At 36.2% G+C, this 17058-nt stretch overlaps 1 protein-coding gene across 1 annotated transcript in view; it reads left to right on the top strand.

Moving 5' to 3' along the window:
* Positions 1–7033: 7033 nt before the first annotated feature.
* LOC134212713 (major royal jelly protein 1-like) overlaps positions 7034–17058 on the top strand; it is a 33572-nt gene continuing 23547 nt past the window's right edge. The window contains exon 1 of the mRNA XM_062691231.1: positions 7034–7192. The gene's annotated coding sequence lies outside the window, so the exon portion shown is untranslated. The remainder of the gene's footprint in view (positions 7193–17058) is intronic.

Below are 17058 nucleotides of genomic sequence, written 5' to 3'. Positions count from 1 at the left end.
TTTGTCGTATTTGTCTTTTTTGTCATATTTGTCTTATTTGTCTTTTTTGTCTTTTTTGTCTTTTTTGTCTTTTTTTGTCTTATTTCATTTATTTGTCTTGTTTGTATCTTCCACATATTTGTCTTAATTTTTATTGCATGTTTGCAAATGTAAATACGCAGTTTTATAGTGTCACGCTACATTCAAAAATTCGCCGCTCTCTGTGCTCATTCCTTGCTATTCGCAAGGGACAATGTGCTGTTAGCCGCTCTCCCAAAGTCCCAAAATGATAGCTTTTGTATGCAATTTGGAAAACTTGATTGAAGTAAAAAGACATTTCTGCAAAATTTCATGTGGTTGCATATAATTATTATTACATCAAAATGATCGTTGAAAAATTTAGAAACTTTTGTCAGTTGGGTTTTGCAAAATTCGGTTCCTTATATTTCAAATCAATCATTGGAGAAAGGTGTTGAGAAGCGAAAATTTTGGTTGTACAATAGTTCAGTATTGAGACATTTTTTCAAATTTGGGAATAAGTAGGTCCACTAAATTTTCCAGAAACATTCCTTGATAAATTTGAAATTCAGCTGGGAAACGCAAAATACCTGCCCAATTCCAAGTTATACACATTTTAGTTCGAAAAAAGCGCTCTACCGCGAGGGAGCTTACCTCAGTTCACAGTACATACAATACTTGCACAAATACCATATAATTGGATCATATTGAATAACTCTGATCATTCAGGCTACGTAGCAATCTTAAGCACAAAAACCCTAATTAATCCATCTATCGGTGATGGTGCCTTTCTCGTTCGTTCAAACGGGTTAAGAAATACGTAAGAAAAGTTTAAAATAACACAAATATGTGGATAGGTCTTATTTTTCATATTTGTTTATATGCATTATACAATTTCTCGCCGAACGCAACTTGTTGCAAGCAAATCGGATGGACATAAGTGCCAAAAAATGATTTTGTATTGTAATAATGAAATTAGTATTTTGGCCGATCCCAATGTCCGATTTGACCAATTTTCAATAAGAAACAATGGAAAAGGATTCTGCTTCGAATGCAGTTTGTTGCGAGTGAGTCGGTTGAGGAAAAGTGCCAAAAAAAATGAGTGATGTGTTTTTACGCGTTTTTACGCGTTTTTGTATGAAAAAATGTATTTTGGCCATAGCTTCTGAGCCCATAGTCCTATCCAATTTTCAATAGGAAGCAATGGGACAATATTCCGCTTCGAATGCAACCTGTTGCGAGAAAATCGGTTGCCAAAAATTGATTGAAAAGACTTTTTTCCGAGTTTTGTATGGAGTGGCATCACTGTGCGGCGCGAGGAGTTTAGCAAGGCGAATATCAGCTAGTGTACACAACCCCGCTGTAGACGTGAGATGAGTAGGGAGCAGGCACCATATAGATGTAACTGATCTTGTACTGTAGATATTTGTCGTTTTATTAATAGAGAGCTGTTGCTGCTGGAAATATATCAGTTAGTAGTCAGTCAGCAGCCATTGTGTGGTATAGCGGAATCTTATATTTTTTGTGAAGGTGTTCTATTAACTATCTCCGACATTTTCATGTCTGTTCCTCTCTTACTAATTTAACAATAAGATGATATCGATTGTACATCACAAAGAACCTTGGCTCCGTATACATGCCTGATCCTACCAAATGAACAAACTTGGAAACAAAATCATGTCTGATGGGAGGTATAAAAATATGATATGAGTTTATCACCTAAGTTGGGTTTCGCGTTCAAAACAAATAACTTTTGTAAGAAGAAAAATTACACTATTTTTCAATCCCCCAGCATATTTTTAAATACGATTTTTGACAGCACTTTAAAAAATCGATTGTGTATCAATAACAACACAATTTACAGACTGTCATACATCAGTAAAGTTGAATTATATTTTTCTTGGAGAGCCGCACAGGCAACCGCACAGAAAACCGCGTAAGTTTATTCATTTTTGGCTGTGATACATCGGAAATGAGAAATATTCCGACGAACCGGTTTTCAATGTATCAGAACATAAAACAACGGCAACAAGTATTTTGGAAACGTTTCTCTGTGGAATATCTTAACACCTTGCAACAAAGGATGAAAAACCGACGATTATCGCCAAACTTATATGTGGGACAATTGGTCATAATTAAGGAGGATAATTTGCCGCCGCTCAAGTGGGCAATGGGCCGCATTGTCAGTTTACACCCGGGAAGCGATGGATTAGTACGAGTGGTGGAGATTCGTACTTCCGGTGGAGTAATGAAGCGGAGTATTTCCTAAATATGTCCTTTACCAACGGAGCAACAGTTGACCGAATTGGAGAATGATCAAGCTGGTCACGTTAACGCCGGGGGTGGATGTTCGCCCTTTTTGAAGTAAAGACGACGTCAACGTTTCGTGTTGTTTTTTTTCGTTAAGTATAAATAAATATGTCAGTTCCTTCCTTTCGTCCAAGCATAAACGACGTGGTCCACACGATTTTATTTTAAATCCGAGAAGGTGCTTAACTTTTCGCACCAGAACGAACAACTACTATTCCTACGTGAGAAGAATGGCCGTCCACAAACAATATTACAGGGAGCTTGATTCCTTTTTGAAGTAGAGATGGGTGGAAAACTTTCTTCATGTATTCACCGAAGATAGGAGATGTCATCCACCCACGCTCACTCTGCCCAAGTCCCCATTCTGAGGGAAATCCTTGCGTGATTTCCTTTCTGATTCGAGCCCTGGAAGAATGGCCAGTGGATTCACCACCAGTCCTGGATGCGCTAAAAAAACATCACGGTAACGTTTTGCTTGCTGCAGGCTTGCTCCACTTCGTAGACGTTTTTGCTTCCTCTTTTGCTGGAGGTAAAAGGAGGATTCCGAGCAGAGTCCACTATCAAAATATTATCAAAATGATAACAAATTGAGTTTTTGATATCATAACTATAACATATTTTGATATAGAATTGCAGAGTACTTTAGCAAATATCATATTTTGATATTATTTTGATAATTGAGAATAATAAATAGAGTCCGTATTCTATAAACCGCATGAAAACATATTTGAGGCAATATCGCATAATATGTGTTCGATCAAACGAGTAACTAAATAAGATATCAGTATTTTGATATCACTATATGATCCACGAATCAAAACAATGTCAAATTGAGATATTTTTTTGTTTTTGCTCTATATAGTCATTTTTGTATTCCGTGATATCAAAAATTGTTATCATTTTGTTTATTTAGATACAACATTTAGTTCTCAACTTTTAATGTGATTACTATTAACTCGACCACAAGGTCACCAAAATTTGATATTGCAAATGAAAGTATCAAAAGCATATCTCCGTTAAACACACGGGATGAGTCAATTAGGATATCACTCATTCCATGGCGGTCCAGCCACTGATAGACTTCCTTAAACCAATTCCTATTATCTTTTTCGCTTACACGAGCACTAACAGGTGATACTTCCTCTTGTGTTCGGAGGGACAATGTAGGATGTCGTCGCATAAATGAGTTGAACCATTTCCGGCCTAGAACCAGAATAATAGAATTGGCAAACAATAATAATAACATCGCTAGAATATTTACCGGTGGAATTTTTTTTTAAATGGAGTTTTCCTGGGATCAGCAGACAAAAACTCTTGGAGAGAACACTGGGTGGTCCATGTTTGGTTGTTTTTTGCCATTTGCTGCTCAATCGGTATTGAATAGTAGAGATTTCGTATTTATCAAAGGTGGATTTTACAGAAAAGCCCTTTACTATTTCGTCGAGAGGTCTAGACACTTTCTGATTGCTTCTTCACTGTGCGCATGCCGGGAGGGACTTTATGACGATAATGTTTCGGACTTTTTTTTGCTAGGATAAAGAGGCAATAAACAAAAACATACACAAAATATGATTAAAAGTATACGTACCTCGTTATCCTGAACCATTACCCCGTAGTGTGCTGTGATAGCTAATGGACGCGGAAAAAAATCGTTATGTCAAGAATGTGGCATATTTGAACCAAAAAGCTGAGAAGGAAAAGCATTCAGATTCATCGAATGTTTTCATGATTGGATGATTCTATGCTGGAGTGCCTCAGAAAAGAAGTTTTGTCAGTAACTGAGACTGTAACATCTATGGCTGTGTCCCTGGAAATCTAAAGGATACCAACTTTCTTACGTAATGGATCATGTAGGACCTTCGTCACCTTCAACGGAGGACTTGGTATCGATGGTAGCAGAATTTGGCGGCAAATCCGGTAGCTGTTCCAGTTCTTCCATCAGTTGGAAACAAAAAGGTCTTGCGTGGAAACAATTGAATCTGTCAACTTGCTGCATAACCAACAAGACATTGCGCCTACATATCTGAAACATTGGAGAATCGGTGATTGAAGACAAAACTATACTTGAAATCAAAAGGAGAAGAATTTTATCATGCAAACCTTACTGCTTCTGGCATTCATATTAGCGCCGTTGATATACGACACGTGGAATTCGTAAAGTATCACAAAATCTCCCTTTTTTAAGTACTATATTCCATTAGTTCTCAGGAAGTATATATACTTTTCTAATGCCTTTCCTTTTTTTTCTATCATTTGTTTTATAAAAATAAATCAAACGGAGGGCGACATGTTATGTGCAAAGAAAATATATTGGATTTATTGTGTTTCCATGGGAAATATTAAAACTGTGCCAATGAATCTTCAGATTTTTTTAAAATTATAAGCTTGCGTTTGCGCTTTATGAAAATATGAACTGATTTTTGGGTATTTGGAACATATTTATTTTCTCACAATTCCTAGGAAACACCAAAAAACTGTTTTTGAACAAATTGGCACCGAATCTTCCAATTTTTTCGATACAGATCAATAGTTGTTAGTAATACTCAACGCCCTGGCACACTTTCAGTTCGGAAATGGCAAGCTGTGCTACATAATCTCTGTAATCTTCAAAGTGCGTGTACATATGTAACTTCTCAAGCAAACGAAAAAAAAAAAATTCCGAACTAATTTTACGTTTGCCAGAATACGTATTTTTGGACGAGGATTCAAAAAATATAAAAATCTAATTTTGCCCAAAAATGTCACACATGCAGTTCCTCAAATAAATGGTTCACTAAGCAAACACTTTTCATATTTTGTCATTTCTTATTATGTGTAGAGAAGAAATGTATTTGTAATGTAATGCGCGTCACGTATTCTTCCACCTATTAGATCACTGCAGAGTTATTGCCAATTTTTGTTAAATAACCAGCTCACCACAGTCCAAAATAAAGTTGTTTTGTACTTATCACGTTTATAAATCCTCTGATACAACGATATAAAAAAATGATTTTGAAAAAAAAAAGTTCATTGTACGAGACAGGCAAAAAAGTCTGAATACAGATTCATATTAATCAAAACAATTATGTTATTATGTATGATACTGCCATCCGTCTTTTTATTTCATCTTTTCAGAAATCAAGAAGTCTATTTCTCGATCTTTGAACCAGAATGAAGCATATTACCCGATCTAAACCAGAACATCTTTCGAAGAGCTATTGGTTTTCGATCTCTGAGGGCATGAATCTAAAACGAGCTGGCGTTGAAGAAAGGTCCAGGACATGGAATTAAAACTTGGTGAGAGAATTCCATTATATATATTTACCAAATTATATTGAAACCATATGATTATATACCATAAAAAAAACATTAGGGCACCCGATTGAAGCGATTTGGATAGGAAGAGTGGAATCGCCAACTTCCTGTTGTTAACATCTCGTGGATAGAGGGCGGGTTCTTCTCCCCATCTATTGGGTCAATCTGGGAAACGAGGGCTAAATTATAATATTGTATGTACGAACTTTCTTCTGGAAGGAGATTCTCTATTCATCCCGTGGATTCGCATAAGTGTCTCTGCTTATGGAACCACCCCACCCATTTTTGGCCCTTCATACAGGAGTCTGATGAAATACAAACAGTAGTATAATCGTGATCAAATCGTTTGTCAGATATGGCCAGTGCTATCGGCAGGTGCCTTGCTACAATAGATGGTAGTATCATCATCATCATCATCATCATGATACATCGGAAATGAGAAATAGGGATCAAGTGAACCCAGTCTCATGACTGAACGCGAGAAAGGCAATATCACTACTCGGTTAATTAAATTGGGGTTTTCATTTTATAAAGCCCCCCTTCAATGTACAGTATCTCAAAGCGGTTTAATTATTATATCTATATTTTATCAATTTTGAACAAGCCACTTGCTGTCCGCCATGAATACAGTTAATTGCCATTCAATAGAAAAAGCCATCTGATTTGGTAACAATAATACGTAATATTCATACATTGCAATGGCAATGGAAATTTCCTTGACACGAAAAATAAAACTGGTATGTTTCAGCAAAGTATGGAACCAGAACATCGAAACCCGCTTTGCTCTGCCAGCGTACTCGACCATTGATCTTCAACTGTTCGACATTTAATGCTCAATGTATGCTTTCCGTCCTGCCCACAACCTGCCACTACCTTGTTTATGCCGTTTGAACGCACATGACATAAGGAGGTCACGGGTATGTTGTTTTGGTTATCATTTTATTATAATAAATTATAAAAAAACGATCGGCGTTTTGTATAAATCATCCTTTCGATTAACGATCGCCATACCCACACACTACGCACTTATACGCAATCAATCGTTTGTTCTGCAAACCGGCGACCAACATCACGCTTCGATGCTCCCGCGAGTTCCGGTTTCTCGGGGTGTCGAACTTGTTCGTAATTTGTCCAGCTGAGCGTGTCAGTCAGCGCTGTGGGTAAGTTTTCCTGTATCCTATTTTCCCTTCTACGCGATACCGCGCGCACATCAGAAGATCTTCGACATCCGTTACGTTGGAAAAGACTAATGGATTGCCTTGCCGGTGCGGTGGCAGTTCGGTCAAACCGCGAGTGAGTGATCCTCGCTAAAGGGGCTTGTCCGCGATCGCGTTCGCGTCGTGTCGCGAGCGAGCTCGCGATTGGCAGCCTTCGCGTTCGCAGCTGTAAAATAATCAATAAAGTAAGCCGATGGTGGTCCACGAGCAGCTAGTCGATTCGGTGAAGTCGTCTGATCGAGACGTACTAAGGAGGCACAAGCTTGTGGCGCGCGTATCAGTAACAAACGCAAGAAGACTCGGAAGCGACGGTAGTGTTACCTCTTGTGGTTGAAGAAAATTGTTTGCAGTTGCATATTCGCGAAAGGGAAAAGGTGAGAAATTGATCTCAAGTGGTGTGCATTTTTGTCAATGTCGCAAAATGGAATAGAGAGGTGCGTGATCGTGATCCACGGCATTATAATTCCTGTATTCGAGCGATTGTGATTGCATGTTCATGTGTGTTTTTTTTGACAGTGAAAAAATCAAGTTTGGCGAAAAATTGTGTTTAAATGATCTTGGAAATCGTGTCTAACAGCACGTCGCGCTCGGCAGGACAAGGCGGGGTCACCTGTAGAACATAAAGATCTAAGTTTCAAGAATAGATTGTCGCGTGGAAAACCGGTTGAGAATTTCAACGAAAAATGATGTCTGGTGGACTTGATTCAGAGAATCGTTAATGTTATGGATGCTCATCGCTAATCAGAAATGATAACCAAGTGAAATACCTGAATCTGTTCTTGGTTAATTTAGTTTGTAGTTGTTACCAATCAAATCAGATAAGGATGTTAACTGTTTATATTTGTACTCGATCGATTTGATTACTAATTGGTCAATGCAAATATTGTTGCAAAGCGCTTGTAAACAACTATAGACATATGTTGTAACGAATGTTTCGTCTTCGATTTTTTCTTGGCTTTTAAAAAAAACTTGGAATATAAAGTTTATCGAAAGTGTCTTGTTGGAAGAATAAAAAGAATGGTTTTACTGTTGATACTTCCGGTATTGGGCGTTTGCATGTCATGAATAACTAAACACGGCGAAAGTTGTTTTGTAGTATGGCGTCAGTTAATGTGTGTGAAGCTGTTAGTTCGAAAATATCAATGGGTGACGCATATTTTAATAATTGAATAATTGAATAATTATTATTGATTTATGAAATCCTAGCTTATGATCACCAAAGTGGCATTTGGTTTTGCTGATCTCATTCTTTGTCCGCCTCCTTATTCTACTGTTCTCAAAAAATGTCCCATCGATGAAAAAAGCGGAAAAACGGTCAATCGATCAGTTATGTATATTGTCATATTATACGTTTCATTCAGTTTGACTTTAATCATTTATTTGTTAGTCAAGTTAATAGTATGAAAAAAAAACAAATATTTGGAACTTACTTGGCCAATCCAATCATCATTTGGTAAGTTTTTGAAGTTGTCAGGTTGATTTATTTTACAATTGTTTATTTCAGTCACATAACTGATTCATCCAGAGGGTTGCGTTTTAACCAATAATTTGGACTAATTCAAGATTTATTTTGTCAGCATATTTGTAGCAATCGACATGGAAGAAATGGAGTGCTAAAGGTTGTGATATGTATTAGTATGAAAATCTGCATAATTTTCTAATCGTAAAAAAAATGCAAAAAACTTTTTCCAGATGAAATCTTCGGTAGCGACATTAACATAATTTGCAGTGCAAACGCGGCATACCGGTGACAGAATTTACTAGTGTTACTGTAATACAGTCACTGTGCTCAATGTTACGAAACAACTTGGTAGTTGTTTTCGGGGTTTCTAGACCAAACATTCTGTTTTTACTTGGTCAGCTTGAAGAACTAACAATTTGTAGACGATTATTAAGCTTAGCTCAAAATGCAAATGTTTCAAATATGCGATCATGTGCAGTGACTATACTATAGTGATACATTTATTTCACATTTAATTTGTTTGACCAATAATATACTAGTTTGCTCTTTTGATTTATTATTTATCTTATTATTCCGCTAGGATTTTTTTATTAATGTATTTAAAAAAATAAAATAAATTAAATTTATTACTAGCGCCAGGGCATCTACTCGGCTAACTTTTAACAAATTCAATTATAAATTGTTATAGATGAATAAACTAACCTAATTTACTACTATTTGCTATTTTGAATACATGACTCATTCGAATTTATGACTTATGCAACCATACAATCATATCGGAAATGTCAACTATTCGTTATTAGGCAAATCTGCTCAGAAAGTTGAATGTCAAAACTATTCAACCTTTTAATTAACTATTAATTATGCAGTATAACTGCATAATAATCCTAACTAGCTAACCACCTAAACAATTTTTTCGTTGCTTATTATTTATGATTTAATTAGTGTTTCAATATGAATAGAACTTATTTGGAGCTTTTAGTGAAACATTTTCACTTGTCATAAGACGAGTTACTACTATCTCATTCAATTTTACCACTTGATAGCAACTTCACCGATACGTATCTCGATCTCAACAGTAAGGTCGCCTTCAGTGTCTCGTATTTGACTCGACTTGGCCGGCGGCCTTGCTGCTGAGGTTGAATTTCTTTTTCTTATTGGTATTACATCCTCCATCCATTTAGTTTAGCACTTCCACAGTTTTCAACTGCCAAATTACCATTTTTGCATTCGTATACCATGAGGCTAACACGATGATACTTTTATGCCCAGGAAAGTCCTGGTCCGGACCGGGAATCGTACCCAGCCACGTTCAGCATGGTCGTGATTTGTAGTTGCCAGACTAAGAAAGGTTGAGTTTGACATATGTATCTGAAAACTCTCACTACTTCCGAGTATCTATTATTCGAAAACAGTATAAATCTATTAGTCATGAACAGAAATTATATGCGTTCTTCACAGTCTACTCTGTGTTTCGCCTTTGGCGTATTGAAGTCCTCATCTAAGGCTTCTTGTTCCATTTTTCTTACCACATATATACATTTCCTGTTCCTTTCTATTTTCACATCCTTATCCATCAGGTAAATGATGAAAATGACAGTGAAGATGTTCCATGTGTTGACGTCCTGATACCCGTATCAACTATTAACGTAAAGGTGCATTTCGGAAATTAGTCAATCGAGTTACGAATTTAGTCCCCGAGGGAATCGTCTGTTAAAAGCCTTTGAACCGGTGAATTTGAGAATACACAATGGTTTTTATACGCTTTAATTTTAGCCGATTAAGACCTCGAGCATCATTGAGTTAACCCCACCAAAAACTTCACAATAAATAAAAAAAGAAATCAAGTGGCATTTGAAAAGCTGTGATATTAATTAACTAAAACTGCGTTAAAAAATTAAATTTGCAGCAGCACACATGTTTCACATGGGTTACAGTAACTCATATATGACCAGATTTAGTCACATTCAAGTTGCTGCAAGCATTTTCGTCTGACTTGTGCTGCTCGGGTGTCCCATAGCGCAATTCTTAGCGGGGGCCATCCTGGCGGCGTTAAATATAGGGTAAATCACTTGGGCACATGGACCGATTCCCGGCACACTGAACAGAAAACTAATGATTTATGCTATTTGGAAACCGTATGTTTATGATTCATAATTATCAAAAAATCTCCCAATTATCTCACACAATCTCTATATATAAAAACCATCTATGTATGTAGATTAGACTGATTCAAATTTTGACATTTTCGCTCCCCTATGCTTAAACGATGACATTTACTAAATTTTTAGCTAATTTGGTAGTAATTTGAGTGAGCACGCGCAGTTTGAAGTTTGTAAGAAAAATGATATGAAAACAGTAGCTTTTGTGCAAAACCGTTCCGCAACGCTTCCCATTAGGCTTCAACAATATATGAATACTTTGGTGGCATAGTAAATTTAGGATGGAAACCGGTCATTGTGTTGCGAAACAATTTGATGCTTGGAAGAAAAGTTATTAAGGAAACACTGAATCATGGGACATTCAATTTGACACGTAAAAAATAACATCAATATCAATAATGAACATTTTTGATTGCTTTATAATTTTGCATAGGTACAAAAGTCAAATCGCTACGCAACAACAGCTGTCTTTTAGCTTAGTAAGTTTTATGTAATGTCGACGTTATAATTATATTTAAGTACGTAGTTCATGGTCCATCTCACGGAACAAGTTTTCACATAAGTGGTGATGTCCACAGTAATTTTCATACAAACTTCAAATGACGTGTGCAGAATCAAATAACATCCAAATTTGCTAAAAAATATTAAAATTATTAAAATGGCAAATGCAATCTTTTGAGCATCGAGGAGGAAAAAAGACAAAATTTGAATCACTCTTATGTACATATGAACCGTTTGTTTGAGAAACTGATATGCAGTAACATTTTTGGCCGAAATGAGATTTTCATATATTCTGAATCCTCGCCCAAAAATACGTATTCTGGCAAGAATTACGAAAAAAAAATTTTCGGATATGTATGAAGAATTTTTCGTTTTTTTTGAGAAACTACATATGTATGTACACGCACTTTGAAGAGCAATTATGAAGTACTGCTTGCAGCTTTCAAACTGGAAGTGCCTCAGAATGTTGAGTTTTGCCAAACACTTTTGATCTGTATCGAAGAAATAAAAAGATTCGGTGCCAATTTGTTCAAAAACAGTTTTTTGTTGTTTTTTTTCGGAATTGTGAAAAATTGATATATGCAGTTTCTTAAACAAATGATTCATATATGTATGTATGTACGCTCGGTAACTGCTTCTGAACCACTTGACCGATTTTAACCAAATTCAGTACAGGGGAACTCTTTAGAAAACAAAAAAAAAACAGTGTAATTTTTAACTCCCAGGTCCGATTTCGAACAAATTTGAAACACACATTTTCTATTCCCACCCAAAAAGGGAGGATTGGGCATTGCAATAAGGGGGAGAGTGTTGGAGGAGGGGAACTCTTTAGAAAACGATAAAATCATGGTAGCTTTTAACCCACAGGTCCGATTTCAACCAGATTTGGAACACACAGTCCCTAATCCCCATCTTTTATAACTTTTAAGCCGATCAACCTTTTTCCACCAAATTTGGAATACTTATTCTCTGTCATAAGACGATTATATAATAAATGGTAGAGTCAAAGGAGAAAGGAGGAAGGGACATGTTAATTAAACGAACTTTTTACATCCTGTTAAACGCAACATTTAAACCAAATTTGAGACACGTACTATCAATCCTTAGCCTAGCCGTGAGATGTGCGACTATAAAGCAAGACCATGCTGGAGGTGGCGGGGTTCGATTCCCGGTTCCGGTCTAGATAATTTTCGGTTTGGAAATTGCCTTGACTTCCCTGGGCATAAAAGTATCATCGTGCTAGCCTCATGATATACGAATGCAAAAATGGTAACTTAGCACAATAGGAAAAAAAGGAGGTATTTTTGGCCAAAATTAAAAATCGGGCTAGAAGTGGTGGTATTTGTCATAAAAACATTGAAAGATATGAACTTTTTTGTACCGTAATGGGGTATGGGGCCAATTTTCGACATAGTATCGATTTTTGTCATATTATACGAAAGTAACGGGATATGATCACTTTTTAGCTTGCAACAAGTCTGATTGTGGTGGATAAAATGCTGTTGGCCATATGATGGTTTCAATATAGTATATTCAAGTCACAGAGAAATAGAAGCAACACAGATTTTTTAAAAAGATAAAAAGGCACTATTAGCTTCTAGAGTTAAAAAAAATCACTGAGTATAACTTCTTGGACTACCAAAGCTCGATATAATTCAAATTGATTTATTAATAAGGCGTTAATTGTGTTTGACGCCAAATTCAATTAAAGTGACTTATTGAAGTGTAATGCGATACTGACTGAACTACCCATTATTATTTTATTCAGATGAAATTGAATAAAAAGTATTTAACCAAAAAAGCTGATTAATCCACCTAGCAATAATTTTCTTTTCCGTGCATTATATAAAAATAATATTTTTATCAACACTTTTGAGTCCACAGTAAAATTCAGCCCATTTTTAATAGGAAACAATATTTAAGAGTTCCGCGACGAATGCTTTTTGTAAGCAAATCGGTTAAGGATATCTGCATTAAAAATTAGTTAATTTTTTAAACATGTATTTTGGCCATATTTCCCGAGCCCATTGTCCGATTCTCCAACTTTCAACAGGGAATAATGGAACAACATCCTCTGACGAATGCAACTTGTTGCGAGTAAATCGGCTTTGCAAAATCGCCAGGAAAAAGAGAAAAAGAGTTATTTTGATCACACACATACGAACATTCACACTTACGAACACATAGACATCATCTCAATTCGTCAAACTGAGCCAATCGGCATATAACACTATAAAGCACGGAGACGGAGCTGTTATTACGTTATCAAGCCTATTGTTTAGATCTGTTCAAGACCTTTGTAACGATGTATAAATATGAGACTTTTGAGATGAAAATATGACAAAGCTGTCCATACGCAAAACTGTCATTTCTAGGAGGGGCAAGTTTGAACATCCCTCCACCCTTCCATTCAAAATATAAAAATTCGAAACCACCCTGATTATGAAAATACAGGTTATAAGCTGTGTATTTATCATATTTTACACGCCCAAATCGAAATTGACATATTGGTAGTTTTGGCGACTCCTTCATATGAGGCTGTCCTATTGTGCTTGGCTTAGAAACCTCGCGGTTAATAACTGTGGAAGTGCTGAATGAACACTAAGCAGCTAGGCGGCAATTTCCCAGTGGGGGACGTACTGCCAATAAGAAGAAAAGGAGAAGAAGAAGACTCTTAATCCTAAGGGGACGGTTGTAGAGGAGTTGGAGGGTCATTGGAAAAAGCTGGAGGTGGTTACGGGGCGCGGGGTACATTATTTAGAAAACGCCCCCTACAGTAAAACTTCTGTACCCCTTGACCGATATCGTCAAAAATTGGGACATATGTCGTTTAGCCTAAGCAAGTGATTATAGATGGAGTTGAACGATAAAGGGGGAGATGTAAAGGAGGAGTAAGGTGCGCGAGGTTAAGTATCAGTACGTCAGGCGTGAAAAACGTAAGGCATAATGTATGATAGGCTTATCAGACGTTGGGCATACTTCAAATTTCCCATTGTTTAGTTAGGTTATTTTGAAATTCTTTGGAAACCAATTCTTTTAATTGAAAAAAAAAAAATCATTTTCCCGGAAATAACATATCTTCGAAAGTAACATTATCCACAATTATTGTGGATTTACTTGACCAATGGATTCAAAGGTCGGTTCACTTGCCTATTTCAAACGTTCCCTTTTGCAGCAAAGTTTGCCAAACTCATAGACCTTGTTTTTTGCTCCTTGTCTATCGAAACAGATGTCGAAACATCGGAAAAAGAAAGAGAAATTCGAGGGAAACAGCGAAAAGCACATGGCAGACTTGTCAGTTTGACAGATATTACTATGAAAACGCCTGTGAATGTGAAAACGGCGATTTTAACGAATTCCACGTACAATATCATATCCTTGAAAAAATTTCATCGGAAATGGCATTTCGGCAGAAAATGACAATTCCTCGAATATGCAATTCCTCAAAAATAAAATCCCGCGAATATGACAATGATAACAATTAGTTCGAACGTGACATTTCCCCGAATATAACTTACGTTTCCCCGGAAATGACAGTTTATCAGAAATGATATTTCCCCGGATATGACAATTCTCCGAATATGACATTTCCCCGAAAATAACAATTAATGTTTTTAGAAGTTTTTTTTTTTAACTAATTTTATTTGCTAATTATCTAATACATGCATTCATCTCTTAGACTAGGTGTTCCGTGTTTTCTTAACACTATCATCCTTATTTGCTATGTTATATTTGTAGTTATTATTAATACATTTCAATTGCCTCTGGCAGTTAGGATTTTTCCTCTGGTTGAATTGAACCATGTAGGAATTACAATGTTTTCTACTTAAACTAAACTTAACCTAATTTATACTAAGGGTACAAGGAGCTAATCGTTGCAATAGAAGATTGCAACGATTTTTGTCTGAAATTGAAATTTTTTTGTTGGACATTTGTTGCAATGTCTCAATATTAGAAATTCTATGAAGTTCATTGGTACTATACCACGGAGGCAACTTCAAAATCATTTTCAGAATTTTATTTTGAATCCTCTGAAGTGCCTTCTTTCTGGTATTGCAGCAACTAGTCCATATTGGCACAGCATACAACATGGCAGGTCTAAAATTTGTTTGTAAATCAAAAGTTTGTTCTTAAGACAAAGTTTTGATTTTCTGTTTATAAGTGGATATAGACACTTAATATATTTGTTACATTTGGCTTGAAGGCCTTCAATGTGATTTTTAAAAGTTAATTTTGATCTAGCAGAAGTCCTAAATATTTAGCTTCGCTAGACCAATTAATTGGAACACCATTCATAGTGACAATATGTCTGCTAGAAGGTTTCAAATAAGAAGCTCTCGGCTTATGTGGGAAAATTATAAGCTGAGTTTTGGAAGCATTCGAGGAAATTTTCCATTTTTGCAAGTAAGTGGAGAAAATATCCAAACTTTTTTGCAATCTACTACAAATGACACGAAGGCTACGCCCTTTGGCTGAGAGACCTGTGTCATCTGCAAACAAAGATTTTTGACACCCTGGTGGTAAATCAGGTAAGTCAGAAGTAAAAATGTTATACAAAATAGGCCCCAGTATGCTGCCTTGGGGGACACCAGCCCTTACAGATAATCTATCAGATTTAGAATTCTGATAGTTTACCTGCAGTGAGCGATCTGATAAATAATTTTGGATTAGTTTAATAATGTACAGAGGAAAATTAAAATTCATCAATTTTACAATCAAACCTTCATGCCAAACACTGTCAAATGCTTTCTCTATATCAAGAAGAGCAACTCCAGTCGAATATCCTTCAGATTTGTTGAGCCGAATTAAGTTCGTAACTCTTAATAACTGATGAGTGGTTGAATGCCCATGGCGAAAACCAAATTACTCATCAGCAAAAATAGAATTGTCATTAATATGAACCATCATTCTATTTAAAATAATCTTTTCAAACAGTTTGCTTATTGAAGAAAGCAAACTGATTGGGCGATAACTAGAAGCCTCAGGTGGATTTTTGTTCGGCTTCAAAATTGGAACAACTTTGGCGTTTTTCCATTTATCTGGGAAGTATGTCAATTGAAAACATTTGTTAAATAAATTAACCAAAAAGGATAAAGAGCTCTCAGGAAGTTTTTTTGATAAGTATGTAGAAAATACCATCATCATCCGGGGCTTTCATATTTTTAAATTTTCTAGTAATAGATCTCACTTCATCCAAATTAGTTCCCAACGAAGGGTCAAAAACATTATCTTGATCGAGAATGTCTTCGAAGCTTCGTGTAACCTGATCCTCAATTGGACTAGTGAGACCTAGACTAAAATTATGGGCACTCTCGAATTGCTGAGCAAGTTTTTGAGCCTTTTCGCCATTTGTTAATAAAATTTTATTTCCCTCTTTAAGCGCTGGAATTGGCTTTTGAGGTTTTTTAAGAATTTTCGTTAATTTCCAAAAGGGTTTCGAACTGGGATCCAACTTCGAGACATTATTCTCAAAGTTGGTATTTCTCAGAATAGCGAAACGTTTTTTAATTTCATTTTGCAAATCTCGCCAAATAACTTTCAATGCGGGATCGCGAGTTCTTTGGTATTGCCTTTGCCTCACATTTTTAAGACGGATCAGTAGCTGAAGATCGTCGTCAATAATAATGGAGTTCAATTTAATTTCACATTTAGGAATTGCAATGCCTCTGGCTTCGACAATTAGATTTGTCAAAGATACGAGAGCATCATCAATATCACTTTTGGTATCGAGAGGAATATCAACATCAAAATTCCTATCGATATACGTTTTATATAAATCCCAATCAGCCCTATGATAATTGAAAGTAGAGCTGATTGGATTATGAATGGCTTCTTGTGAGATATCAAATGTCACAGGAAGGTGATCAGAGTCAAAGTCAGCATGAGTTACCAATTGGCCACACAGCTGACTTGAATCCGTTAAAACCAAATCAATTGTCGAAGGATTTCGAGTGGATGAAAAACAAGTTGGGCCATTGGGATATTGAATAGTATAATATCCCGCAGAACAATCTTCAAATAAAATGTTGCCGTTGGAATTGCTTTGAGCATTATTCCATGAACGGTGTTTGGCATTGAAGTCACCAATTACGAAGAATTTTGATTTGTTGCGAGT

The sequence above is a fragment of the Armigeres subalbatus genome, chromosome 1 (assembly GCF_024139115.2).
Source record: "Armigeres subalbatus isolate Guangzhou_Male chromosome 1, GZ_Asu_2, whole genome shotgun sequence".
NCBI classification, from domain to species: domain Eukaryota; kingdom Metazoa; phylum Arthropoda; class Insecta; order Diptera; family Culicidae; genus Armigeres; species Armigeres subalbatus.
This window is presented reverse-complemented; position numbering and strand designations above follow the sequence as displayed.